Consider the following 14,894-nt stretch of genomic DNA (forward strand, 5'->3'; position numbering starts at 1 on the left):
TTCCGACTCATAGCGACCCTGTACAGGGTTTCTGAGGCTGTAAATCTTTACGGGAGCAGAAAGCCTCATCTTTCTCCCACGAAACAGCTGGTAGTTTCGAACTGCTGACCTTGTGGTTCCTAGCCCGATTCGTAACCACTACGCTACCAGAGCTTCACCTATCTATCTATCTATCTATCTATCTATCTATCTATCTATCTATCTGTCTGTCTGTCTGTCTGTCTCTCTGTCTATCTATCTATCTATCTATCTATCTATCTATCTATATCTGTCTATCTGTCTGTCTGTCTGTCTATCTATCTATCTATGTCTATCTATCTATCTATCTATCTATCTATCTATCTATCTATCTATATCTGTCTGTCTGTCTGCCTATCTATCTATCTATCTATCTATCTATCTATCTATCTATCTATCTAAAGAGATGTAGATACATAGATATATAGAGCTATAGATTTTTTTCCCCCATGCACTAATTGTAACAATGCCTGAAATAGGGAGACTTAACTTCTGAGAAATTATCCTCTGGTTTATGAGAGAACAGCTGGGACTTGAGTGTGGGGAGAAGAGTCCTGTTGGAGAAACCACATAGAATGGCTGAATGGTAGAAACAATGTCTGGGAGGGGACAGTCAACAGTGCCCCCAAGGCCACCCCTGCAGAGCCAGGCTGCAGAGAGGTTTAGGGATGAGGGGGCAGCAGCCAAGTCTCTTCAGGTGCTCTCACCTGAAAGCAGCTACCTGGATCAGGTGAGAGGGCCTGTTCTGATTTCCCCATGGAAGCCTTGCTTCTGTCTCTGTGTGTGGGGAAAGTCAGGAGAGAGACTTACAAGCTATGAGGTAGCTGTTCTTTGTTGGCCCTGGGAGAAAGAATGTGCCCTTCTTTGCAGGGGAAAAGCCAGGTATGGAAGCCACTACAGAAGCGGGATTGTCATTGCTTCCTGGGGGTGCCAGGAGCAATGTCTTCTCCAAGAAGGGATGTGCTCATTCCTACAACAGTACTTCCCTGCTGGGGCAGTTTCGTGCATCTCTGGTCCCTTTTCAGTGAGATCATTGAGTGCATTCCTCAGGGTGAGATTTTCTAATGCTGAGCACATCATTGATGACGATGGGGCTGGCCATGAGGTCCGAACCATGTCATCTCCATGTTTTTTAAATGTCTAGATCTTTCCTTCTGACTTTCTTCATGGGCAGTTTAGGAGTTGTGTGGTTTTGTTGTTTGTTTTCTGAGATGAATGGTGGGATGTGTGAATAGGAAGGGGCAAGATTAAGATTTACCTGTTATGGTGTTCACATTTCAATCCCTCATTCATTCACTAATCACTTAGCAATCTTTATGGAGCACCTACCCCTGCCAAGCCCTGAGCTGGGGGGTGGGCTAGACATGCCCTAGTATCTAAAGGACAGATACATGTGTCCTGCCCCCTAGTGGCTTACAGTACCAAGGATCATGAAGATGGCCTAGGACTAGCCAGTGTTTGGTGCCAACTCATGGTTAACAAACAAGAGGCTGACCATTCAGGAGGAAGGTAGACATGCAGGCACCGGATGATGACATAGGGTGTGAACACAGTCTCTTGAGTAGTGTTTAATTGATTAATAAGATCGCCCCAATAGAGCCAGAAGAGTCTGGCTGACCTCTCTCTTGTGCTCTCTGCTTCTCTCTCAATTATACCTTCATTATCCAGAATGGAATCTGGAGAGCAGTGCAGTGATCTCAAATTTACTTCACGTCAGGTAAGTCTCATTGCACCAAACGTTACTACCATAGGGTTTATTTTCATTTTCTGTGAGGTGACCTATATTATCTTCCCAGGCTTAGAGTTTTCCTTTACTGAGAAGAGTACCTATGTGTGGACTAGAATAAATGGTACTTTTTACTGAGCAACTCTATCCCTTTTAGGGAAATCTTTGCAGCCAGACCCACAGAGCAACATCACTCCCGTACATCTGCTGGTGAATAGACCTAGCTTTATACTGCTGATGTTATCCTTGCAATGGTCGTCATAGAGATGAGATTTCACCTGTAGGGTGATGTGGAAGCCTTGTGGTAATTGACCAAAGGATGCTGTTTAGAAGTATGACAGTTTGGTTTCCCTGAGGGTGGCCAGCTACATTTAAAGTGATCTGTGGCCATTTACTGCCCTTGCAGCTGTCACTAAAGAATGGGTTTATTCCTGGAATCTGGAAAGAGGGTGAATCATTGTATTGGCAGTAAGTGTTAGGCCAGCTGATGTTAGGTCAAACAGTGCTTGAGCACATGCTTGACTCAACCTCCCTGACCCTTCTTTCTGATTCCTCTGCTTAAGCAAATTCCTTTTACTGCCTTGGTCTTTCCAAGAAACTAGCAGGTCCTTACTACAACCGCTTCTTTAGGGTGTCGTTGAATGTGCAGATTCAAATGCAGGCTTATATGGCAAAGGTAGAAAATTAAGAGTCATTATGATCCATTTATGATTTAACTCAAATTAATAAACTAGATTAGTTATTCGGGCAACTAGTTAGGCTCTGGAGTCCTGTTGTAGCACTGTGGGATAAGCACTGGTCTGCTAACCACAAGGTTAAGGGTTCAAACAAACCAGCCTTGGAAACCCTATCCAGGGTTGCTATGAGTGGGAACTGACTAAATGGCACTCAACAACAACAACAGTTAGGGTCTGCTACCAGTTGCCATCTCGCTAACTCAGACTCATAGCTACCGCATGTGTGTCAGAATAAAACTATACTCCATACAATTTTCAGCGGATGACTTTTTTGAAGGAAGTTGACAGGTCTTTCTTCTGAAGAACCTCTGGGTGAACTTGAGCCTCTAACCTTTGGTTAGCTGCTGAGCACATTAACCATTTTCACCGTCAAGGACTCCAGTAAGGTCACCACAGAAGTCAGGCAGCCCTGTCTTGTGTCCATCACTGGCTTGTCCTTCTTGCTGTCAATGTCAAGAGGTGGGGACTCTCACCCAGAATTCAAATTCATAGGAGCCCCCAAATGGCTATATCTATCATCTATACTTCTAACTGAACTCCTCCTCCCCAGACTGTCTGCTATTAAGGCTTTTACTGAACTACTTCTTGGGAGGGACAAGATCCATAATGACAATGAAATATGTGGGTTGCTGGTTGTGGAGAAAAGGCAGCTCAGGTAGCATGAGGGTTGGGGAGAGAAGGAGAGCTTAAGATGAGTGCACACTGATCCTCCCAGCGGAGCACTTTGTATAGATACCACCATCTCCCTTTTACAGATGGGGAAACTGAGGCTCACAGAGCCTAAATTGCCCTAGCTGGTTCAGTTAGCAGGGAGTTTTCATTCGGTCTGCCTCCCCCGGGGCCTCAGCCATTTGTAGACCACAGGGTCTCAAGATCTCCTCCAGCAGTTCAGACAATTCTACCTGGGTTTGTAGGCAGACAGCTCCTTGGTTTCAGTTCTGTTTGTCAGGATCTGGGAACAACTCTATCTTCGCTCACTGAACACATGCCATCATTTTGGAGATGGTAATCGTAAATCTCAATTTTCTCAGTCTCCACGTGGAGGAGACTGGTTCTTTCAAGCATTCTAGCCTTTCCCCTCCTACTTAAGAATAAATACTAATTATTTCATCCAAAATTCTGACCTAGTACCTAATACCTTTGAACTCCCAGATAGCAATTTAGAATGTTAAGTAGGTACAAAATGGTAAGGTCTTGCTTTTTCATCATCTCTGAAGGAAGCTATGACTATAGACCAGTTCAGTGTGTAAGAGGAAGGGGGAGTGTATGGGGAGAGGCTGGGACAGGTGGAATCAGGGGTGGATTACTCAATAAGCAAGGTAAGCACAGGCTTACTTGTGCTTACTTACTAATCTGTAGTGAGCAATTCTACATGGATTTCAAAGATGTGAAACTATTCACTAAAGCTTAGTAAGTAAGCATGAGTAAGCCCATGTTTACCTGAGTTCTCTGTCCCTGTAAATCCACCTCCACTGAGTCAGTTCCAACTCATAGCAACCCTACAGAACAGATTAGAACTGCCCCTTTGGGTTTCTGAGACTACATCTTTATGGGAACTATTGTTATTGTTACGTGCCATGCAGTCCGTTTGGACTTATAGTGACCTCGTATAGCGTTTCTGAGGTTCAAACCTACCTTGTGGTCCAATGTATTATCCTGCAGCGCTACACTCCCAGCACTCCTGTATGGGGGCAGAAAGCTTAATTTTTCTCCCGAGAAGCTGCTAGTGGGTTTGAACTGTCAACCTTCTGGTTAGCACGTCAATATCTAATCCAAACTCCACCAAGGTTCTTCTTATGGCTGGTAAGTTAGAAAATGTTTCGATTCTGTAGCAAGGTGCCTTGGAGTTTAGAGAGACAGACAGATGCCAGCAGAATCTTTGATATGGTGAAAAAATGTGAAATTCTTCACTACAAATTAGTAGATAAGGACAAGTAAGTCCATTCTTACTTTGCTTACTGGGTAAAAGACAGGGTCGGAACAGATGAATGAACTATTGTGTTTTGTCACCTCCAGTAACTCAGAAAAGCTGCCTTCTCTTTTGAAATTTACATGTTCTCACAAGTGCAAAGATTCTCCATTATAATCAGAATCAGAGCAGCAGCAAAATGGAAAAGTAAAGGGGACATTTGCATTCCATCTGTAACTTTTGTAAATAACAAAATTGTATATTAGCCAAAGAAAGAAAAAGTATATACTGGGTGATTGCTGTAAATGTTTCTGGGAATATCAGCAAGAGATCTGGGCAAGGACAAGGAAATGAGCCCACAGTGTGCTGAAGGAGACAGCAGAAGAGTGGTAGGGGGTGGTTTCAATGTTTGATGGAATTTTTACTAACTTTTCAGTTGAGATTGAAGGGAGTTTTGAAACCAAAGCGGGAAGTCGGGTCCCAGACAGCACAGATGAACAGAAAGAATTGCCTCTCACGATTCTCCCCAGTGCTTCTGTACAATCATCTCTGGAATCAGATTGCTTAGCTTGACCACCTTTTCTGTCCTCCTGGTAAAGTCCAAGGGAGCTGGCTCTCTGTCTTCGGTCACTTTTCTTCCCTCAATATGGAGCACAGACTTCCACGTTCAGAGCAGGAAGGCTTGGTAGACATTGTGTGCTCCTGGTATGGCACTAAGATAATGCACTGGACCACAAGGCCTGTTTGAATCACCAAGTATGAGGTTCAAATTCACCAGTCGCTCTTCAGAAACCCTAAACAGGGTTGCTATGAGTCAGAACTGACTCAACAACACTTAAAAACAATAACATTCCATCCATTCACTCAAAAAATACTGCCTCATCATGTATTGTGTGTCTGGGACAGCATGATGGCTGAAGGAACCTCTGTTTCTTTCCCTCTGGAGCCTGGAGTTTAGTAGGACTTGACAGATGGGAAAATCTGAGACCAAAACACCATGAGACAGGAAAAAAAGAGTAATCTGATACAATTTGATGAACTTGACCTACACCTATGGATGCAGTAGCTCAAAAGAGGGAACAAATCTTTACAGCAAGGATCATTCCCACCCCCTCCATACACAGAGTAGACAGGGATGGGCAACTTGAACATTGGCTACCCAAAGTGGGGAGGCTTAAAATGCAAGAAGTGACTGGTTTACAAGCTTTCAAGAGAACCTAGATCCAGAGGGCCTGGAGGAAAGTAGGATCTCCTCTGAGTAGTATTCAATCTGTCTAGGCAGGGCTGATGAAAGGAAATGCAGACAAGTCTCTTGTGATACAATAGTGAATAATTGTTATCAGGACTGTTTGTGAGGGTTGGAAATGTAAAGGTAGATGTTTTGTAGCAAGGAGGGGAGTGATTAACTTTGCAGTCTAGGAGTGGAGGTCCCTGGGACCATCAAGGGAGAAGAGCGGAGAGCGGGACCTTACCCAGAGAAGCAGTGATGCCAGAGATGGAGGCAGAGATGATGACGTGGAGAGATGGAGCAGCTGGGGCTTCAGTCCCAGAGAGGGAGAGGGACTGTGTGCTGACGATTGGGGGGTCAGGCTTGACCATTGGTTGGTTGATGATGCATGGAGGGGATTATAACCATAGCAATGAAACAATATAGGATGGGATGACTGTAAAACTAATGTTCTCCCATGTAAACTAGCACATAATTCACAATAAAACATTAAAAGACAAAACAAAACAAAAACCCAGAAAAACACCATGAGACAATCCCAGTGGTAGTTTCAGAGTGAATAGATTCTTGCTCTTCTTACTCTTGGTTTGTTGTTGTGGTTAAGTGCTGTCGAGTTGGTTCTGGCTCACAGCAACCCATACAGTGTTTCCAAGGAGTTGGTGGTGAGTCTGAACTGCCATCTCTTGGTTCATTTCAGTGCTATTTCTCCCAGATCACAAAAACACTATTTTATTTCATTTTTAGGGGGGTGAAATTTCAATGGGATCATAAACTCTCTGAAGGCAAGGGTGTTTTTCTGGCCCAATCAAGGCCAAATTCATGCTACCACCATTGCTTCACTGAAGGCAGAGTTGAAAAGAGATGCATCACGTTTCCATGGCCTTTCTCACCATGGTTTTATAACTTCCACTAGTGGATAGTGTATACTATGTAAATAAGGTGCTCATAACCAACCCAAGGACATTGGACAGTCTGTTACTAATGCAAATAAGGTGTATGGAACCACTGTGGGGGAGGGCTCATGCAAATCAGGTGCCTGGAACCCTGATGATGGAATTGGTCTGTTTTGTCATCCTGCTAGGCTCCAAGGGAGACACACAGAGAGAGGAACTGTAGCACGGAAGACATCAAGAGATAGCCATGAAACAGTGGCAAGCCATAACAGAATGAGACAGCAGGAACCAGGAAGCTGGCATGAGATGGCTGCAGTAGGGCTTGTTGACCCATAGAGGTAAGAATTGTAACACTTACCCACAGGGCCCAGCAGCAGAGAGTAAGAAGCTGCCGAGGTCAGGGAGCTGTCCCTGGTACTCCCACGTTGATCTTGATTCCTACTTGTACTTTGCTACTTCCCTAATAAACTGCTTAATTGTAAGTACAGTTCATGAGTTCTGTGAGACGTTACAGAGGATCACCAAATCCAAAGCCAGAAAGGTGAGGGGGAGAACTTACTGTTAGAGATGATGAGGTGGTAATGCACTTTGGAAAGGTTTGACATTTGGGACATCCTTATCCTCTGCTGTATCAGAGCCAGCTATGTGCGCCTTATTCAAGAAAGCATTTGTTTACTCCATGTCAGAAGCTGGACTCATGGAAATGGCTCCAGACTCAAAGAAACATGGGCCTTTGCAAGAGAAAGAAGAAAAGGGCACAGGGAGTGAAACATTTAATTATTCGCTGGTTATTTGTATTGTTCTTACTGGTAATGGCTGAATGGAAAGTGAGAGGTGTTATTCTAGAATGGCAGATAGGGAGACAGAGGGGCTTGCGGCAAAAGCCAGGCCGGGTAAGCAGGATGATTGAGAGAGGCCACGGTATTCTGGTTCCACCCAGCTAGAGGCCTATGGCCATGTGTTATGGATGGGATGATAGTAAAGGTGTCGGACAGAGAAGATGAAATGTGGATATTTAAAAAAGGGTTATGTGTTTATTTGAATGTACCACATGTGTCACTTAATAACCCTTTGGGCAACATCCGATCACATATATGACCCTGGTCCCATCAGAGTAAGGGGCTGGAAGCACAGAGGAAGCAGAGCATACCCAGTCCCACTCATTGCTGTGCCTCCCAGAACAGCAGAGGCCGCCCAGGCCTGCCACCTTTACCACTACCAGATGCCTGTCAGACGAAGTCTGAGAACTTGTGCACAGGGCAGACGTGGGACCATGGGTAACTGCCACAATAGGCACGGAAAAGCCATCCGGATTTCTCTATCTCCCACCCCAAGCTGCACATGAGTCTTCATGAATCTTGCCTTATGGTGGTTGTGGCCACAAGGACTGAATCTAGAGGCAGCAGAGCTGTTCCTCTAGTTGAGTTCACATTGTTGCACCTTCTGATTTCTTAGCACACTTCTTTGTCACATTGATTTATTGATATCAGGGAGGCAAGGAGCTCTGGTAGCGTAGTGGCTATGGATCGGGCTGTGAACAGCAAGGTCAGCAGTTTGAAATTACCAGCTGTTCTGCTGGAGAAAGATAAGGCTTTCTGCTCCCATAAAAATTTACAGCCTCGGAACCTGTGCAGGGTTGATATGAGTCAGAACCGACTCCACAGCACATAACAACAACAACTCAGGGAGGCAGTGTCGTGGTTTAGAACTGTGCTTTCCAGACTATTGGTGAGGGAGCAGGGTTTTGTCTTTTTTTTTTTTGTAATTTCTGATTGGTTTTTACCAGGTTCTACTGTGTGGTACTTTGGATTAATGTGCTGGACTGCAGCGTTGTCTTGAACTGCAAGGTCAGTGGTTCAAGCTCACCAGCTGCTACTTAGAAACCTATACAGGTTCGTTATGAGTTGGAACCAATCCAACGGTACTTAACAACAACAACTGCATTCCTAGACCGCTGGTATGGTGCTGTAGGATTAGCACTAGACTGTGAACCACAAGGTTGGCAGTTCAAACCCACCAGCTGCTCCTTGGAAACCATATACAGGGTCACTATGAGTTGGAGCTGACTCGATAACACTTAACAACAACAACAGCATATAAAAATAACAAGAGTACATATATAATGATAATAGTGATTACCTCAGGATGGTGAAATTTGAATAGATCTTTATTTTCCTCATATCTCCTTTACAGATCTTCACAAATGAAGTCATTGGCAGGACCTTCAAGTCATCCCACACCACAGAGCTCTCTTTGAGAAGGACAATCCTCACGATGGATACAGCTCTGGACTACTTACTATCATAGAAAATCAAAACTAACAATTTAAGCTCCCATTAATAGCTTTTTATTATTTATTCTTCTTCTAAATTGTAGATAAAATATAACAACACATTTCTATTTAAACAATCTTAGCATGTACATTTCAGTGACATGAATTACCCTCATCATGTTATTTAATGACCACTTTTGTTGTTGTTAAGAGCCATTGAATGTTCCCGACTCAGAGCGACGCTGTATAGTATTTCTGAGACTGTAATTCTTGGTGGGAGCAGAAAGCCTCATCTTTCATCCAAGGAGCAGCTGGCAGGCTCGAACCACCAACCTTGTTGTTCACAGTCCAGTGCTTACTCTACAGAGCCACCACACTCCCATGATTTCCCTTATCCATTCTTAAATTTTCCATCACCCTTAACAGAAGCTCAATGTCCCCTAAGCAATGAATCCTTCTTTTGTTCTCTGTCCTTCCTACCTCTGGTGACCACTGATACTCACTGGCCTCTACACTTCCACTTACCTATCCTAAACATGTCCATGGAATCATACAATATTTATCCTCTTATGGCTGAAAGTGAAGAGGACTTAAAAAACTTGTGGATGAAGATCAAAGACCACAGCCTTCGGTATAGATTGCATCTCAATGTAAAGAAAACAAAAATCCTCACCACTGGACCAATAAACAACAATCTTATCAATGGAGAAAAGATTGAAATTGTCAAAGACTTCATTCTTCTTGGATCAACCATCAACACTCATGGAAGCAGCAATCAAAAAATCAAACGATGTATTGCATTAGATAAATCGGCTGCACAAGACTTTTTTCAAGTGTTGAAGAGCAAAGATGTCAGCCTGAGGACTAAGGTATGCCTTACCCAAGCCATGGTATTTTCAATAACCTCATATGCATGCAAAAGCTGGACAGTAAATAAGGAAGGCCATAGAAGAACTGATGCTTTTGAGTTATGGTGTTGGAGGAGAATATTGAAAGTGCCATGGGCTGCCAAAAGAACCAACAGATCTGTGTTGGAAGAAGTGCAGCCAGAGTATCCCTTGGGGGCCAGGATGGCCAAACTTTGTCTCTCATACTTCAGACATATTGTCAGGAGGGACCAGTCACTAGAGAAGGATATCATGTTTGGTAAGGTGGAGGGTCAGAGAAAAAGAGGAAGCCCACCCCCAGCAAGATGGATTGGCCAAGTGGCAGCATCGATGGGCTCAAGCATGGAAACAATTGTGAGGTTGGCCCAGGACTGGGCACTGTTTTGTTCTATTGTGCACAGGGTCACTATGAGTTGGTACTGACTCAATGGCACCTAACAATAGTAACAACCACAATGACTGGCTTATTTCACTTAGCATAAAGTTTTCAAGGTTCATCATGTAAGCCTGCATTCGAAACAAGTTATTAGGAATTTGAAAAATTCGAATAGTCTCAAACTCTTCTAAACTCTTGTTGCTGTTTAGTGCCGTTGAGTCAGTTCCAACTTATAGTGACCCTCTCTAGGGTATCCGAGGAGCAACTCATGGGCTTGAACTGCTGACCTTGTGGTTCACTGTTCAGTGCTGATCCTATAGGGACACACCAGGAGTCCATTCTAAACCCAAAGAGGGACTTTACTACTACTTTATTACTACTTAACATTTACTATAGCTAATATTTGTTTGGAAAGACTATATCTATGGTCTAGTAATGTTGTATTTTTTGTCTATCACAAATATTATTTATGGTGTATTGGAATCCCACGTATAACCAAAGCTTAAAGTAAATGTTTACCAACAGGGAGATAATTTCTGACAATTTTCTGTGATTATAGAGATTTGCTGTGTGGATCTGCCTTTTTGTCAACACGTTATTGCTGATAGCTATGATTTATTTCCTTCTAAGTCCTTGGTCAGTAACAGAGCTCCCTGTTATGGAGAAAATTCAGTCCATTTGGGGGGCTTCTGGAAATTCATTGGTATGATAATTGTGCACTGGGTGGTCCTTTGGGTCTAAAGCAAAGTTCAGTCAATTTTCTTGAGGCACCTGGGAAAACTCATGGCATTGAGATATTCACAGATTGAGCCACACGAGTTATCTTCTGTGAGCATTTCAGTAAGTGAGTGAGGCCCTGAGTCTGTGAAATGCCACGGGCTTTCCCACTATAACAGAGCTTGGGTCTGAGAGAGACTAGGAAGCCCAGCTTGATATTGTTGTTTTCTTCTAACGGGGAAAAAATGGGGCGTCTCAGAGATGGAAAGACTCCAGAGGGGGTGATTATCTCTCTCTATATGCCCATGAGTCCTGGTGTGGCACTGTGGGTTAATGCCCTGGATTGCAAAGATGGTTTGAACCACAAGGTCGGTGGTTCAAGCTTACCAGTCATTTCCTGGAAACCCTATACAGAGTTTCTATGGGCTGGAACCGACTCGAAGGCACTTCACAACAACATATCCCCATGAAAGAAACCTACATTTCCCTGCCATGACTCATCTGCCAGTCATGGTAGCTTACGCATTGCTGGGATCCTGAAAGCTATACCAGCTTCTAGACTAAGAAAGGTCTGGCATCTTCTCCTGAAAACGAGCCAATGAAAACTGAATGGATCACCAAAGATTATTGTCTGATACAGTTCAGAAGAAGAGCTTCCTAAGATGGGAGACACCCAAAATACACAAGGGGCTGCATCAATGGACTTGAGCACACAAATGACTGTGAAGATGGTACCAGATTGAACAATGTTTTGTTCTCTCGTATGTGGGACCAACATGGCACCAGATTGGGCAATGTTTTGTTCTCTTGTACATGGGTCACCATGGTACTAGATTGGGCAATGTTTTGTTCTCTTGTACATGGGACCACCATGACACCATGGTACCAGATTGGACAATGCTTTGTTCTACTGTACATTGGACCAACATGGCACCAGATTGGACAATGTTTTATTCTCTTTTACATTGGTCTAACATGGCACCAGACTGGACAATGTTTTGTTCTCTCGTACGTGAGACCAACATGGCACCAGATTGGACAATGCTTTGTTCTCTTGTACATGGGTCACCATGCTACCAGATTGGACAGTGCTTTGTTCTGCTGTACATTGGGCCACCATGGTACCAGATTGGACAATGTTTTGTTCTCTTGCATGTGGGGTCAACATGAGTTGAGACAACTTGATGGCAATTTCCAATAACAATGTCCCATGAAAACACAGAACGGGTCCACTTACTAACTCCATCTTTTCATGTGCATTATGTTTTGTTATGGGGAAAGGTCGATGACAGCTGGAAAAGACTGAAAACTTTAATATTCTTTCTTTTCCTTTTTTATCAGTGTAAATAATCCCCATTGGAACCATTTGGAGCAAGTTTGTTTATATTTGTTTATAGTTTTTGAGGTATAGGAAATTTTATAAAGTTCTCCCAAACTGTCAAGAAGCAGTGGTTAAGCGCTTATCTACTAAACAAGAGATAAGCAGTTTGAATCCACCATCCACTCCATGGATGATATATACGGATGTCTACTTCAGTGAAAATACCTATTTATGACCTTGGGAACACTGTGGTGGTGGTGGTGTGCCATGGAGTTAGTTCTGACTCACAGCGACCCTGCATTGGGTTTCAGAGGCTGTGAATCTTTATGGAAGTAAAAGCCTCATCTTTCTCTCATGCAACTACTGGTAGTTTCTAACTGCTGACTTGAGGTTAGCAGCCTGACTGGGCATCACTAGCTCGATTCTGTCTACCGGGTTGCTGTGGGTAGGAATGTATTTGACTGCAACCAGCTGGATTTTGTTTGTTTGTTTGTTTGTTTCTAAAATTTTCAGCCTTGTCATTCTCCGTTCTTACCTGGATGACTAATTTGTTGGCTCTATAAGGTGTTTTATTTTTGTGATTTAAAAAAAAAATGTTTATAATAATTATTGTTTTTTAATTTTCCATTGTGAATTGAGTGATAGTTTACATGGGAGACTGTCGGTTTTGCACTCATCCTATCATATTGTGTTTCATTGCAATGATTACAATCCCCTCAGTGCATCATCATTCAACAGTATTTGCTTCCATTCCCTCTGTTGTTGTGGTTTTTGTTTTTTGTTTTTTGTTTTTTTTTGATGGGGCAGGGGAATGTACACAAAAAAATCTCAGGAATATATATGTATCATCATTTAAACAACCAAAGGACACATTCTACAAGCCTGCCTCCTGGCCACCAGCTCTTAGTCCCCTCTTCGTCCCTCTCTTCCCATGAGTCCCGAGTCCTCAGCTGCTCTCTCTCTCCATGTCCTCATCTCTGCCTCCATCTCTTGCGTCGATGCTTCTCTGGATAAGATCCCACATTCCACTTGTGCTCTTCTCCCTTGATATGGTCCTAGGGTCTTCTGCTTCTGGGCTGTAAGATTAACTACTCCCCCATTTTTGTTACAAAACTTCTACCTCTACAGTTGTGACAGTCACAATTAATCATGATAACAATTACTCACTATTGGATCATAAGAACTTTATCCCCATCTCCTTTTACCAGACCCATCTAGACAAGATGAAAACTATTCCATGTCTTAGGTGTTTTATAAAGCTATAATTTGCATAGTGACCTCGCTTTAAAGGATGAGATTCTCTTGTGGTTCCAAGGCCTGGCAAAGAGGAACATTCTCCCTCTCTCCCTTTCCTTCTGTATGCCAACTTCTGCGTGGAGTAGGGTCCCCTCCTGCAGGATACGTGCTCTGTGACTCGGACTGCAGCTGGTTTCTGGAAGAGGTGTGCCAACAAAGGGAGAAAACAAAAGCAACGCTGCATTCATTTCAGGCTCCATTAGGGGCATATGTTGAGCGAGGAAATCAATGGGAATGATGAAGCTGGCAGGAAAAGAAACTCCTTTTTTTTTTTCCTGTTTCTAGAATGGGATTGACCACATATAATGATAGGGCAGAAATCACTAAGCAGCTCCCGTTTTAAAAATAGAGAAATTAAAAAATCACATCCAACAAACATTTTGTTGTTGTTGTCATTTCCGAAGCATAGCTAAGAAGACAGCTGCCTCTCTATTCCTTCTTCTTCACATGGCAAAATCCTGAGCGAGACAGAGATCGAGTCTTACTGTGCACAGCCCTGGAGAGAATGGGATGGTTTGTATGAAGGAGGAATTACCCTTCCCAGGCTGCTTCAGTCATCTGAAAGGATAAACTCTTATGCATAAATAATACTGATGACTTATCATAATTTGCTAGATTATAGAAAACATTTTACAGTTTTGCTTTCTGAATCCAGTAAAGTGAGAACTTCCTTGGGGAGTGCTTATCCACTCAACCATCATTTCAATCCACTGAGAAATACAATATCAAAGGTATTTGCAGAGACCATGTGGATACAAGCAGAGCTTTGATGTTTGTAAATTCTCTCAGCAGAATCCACCTTTACTGTTTTCATATAACTTGTGCCTTCATGGATCGTTCCACACAAGTGAAGAGCCTTGGTGACCCAGCGGTTAATGCTCTCCTCTGCTAACCAACAGGTTGGCAGTTGGAACCCACCAGTCTGTTTCCTTAAAACTTCACAGCGTTGGAATCCCTATAGACCAATCCTTCTCTGTCTGACAGGGCAATCCTTCTCTGTTAGTTGGAATTGATTTGATTAACTAAAACAGTAGGAATTTTATTTCTCTCTTGTTATTAATGCCATCGAATCGGTCTGACTCATAGTGGACTGGAAAGTGGGAAGGCACTCAGAATGCGACTGGTGAAAAAAAATGCCTCCTCCAAGTACAGAAAAGCTCACAGAACCTTCATTTGTTAATGGGCCACAAATCAAAATGAAGAGAAACAGCTGTAAACATCCATTGAAAATCGGAACATGGAATGTACAAAGTATGAATCTGGGAAAATTAGAAGTTGTCAAAAATGAAATGGAACGCATCAACATCGATATCTCAGGCATTAGTGAGCTGAAATGAACTGGTATTGGCCATTTTGAATCTGACAACCACATGGCTTACTATGCAGGGAATGACAAATTGAAGAGGAATGGTGTTGTGTTCATTGTCAAAAAGAACATATCCAGATCAGTCATGAGGTACAATGCTATAAGTGATAGGATAATGTCCATGCGCCTACAGGGAAGCCCAGTTAAT

The sequence above is a fragment of the Chrysochloris asiatica genome, unplaced genomic scaffold (assembly GCF_000296735.1).
Source record: "Chrysochloris asiatica unplaced genomic scaffold, ChrAsi1.0 scaffold00101, whole genome shotgun sequence".
NCBI classification, from domain to species: Eukaryota; Metazoa; Chordata; class Mammalia; order Afrosoricida; family Chrysochloridae; genus Chrysochloris; species Chrysochloris asiatica.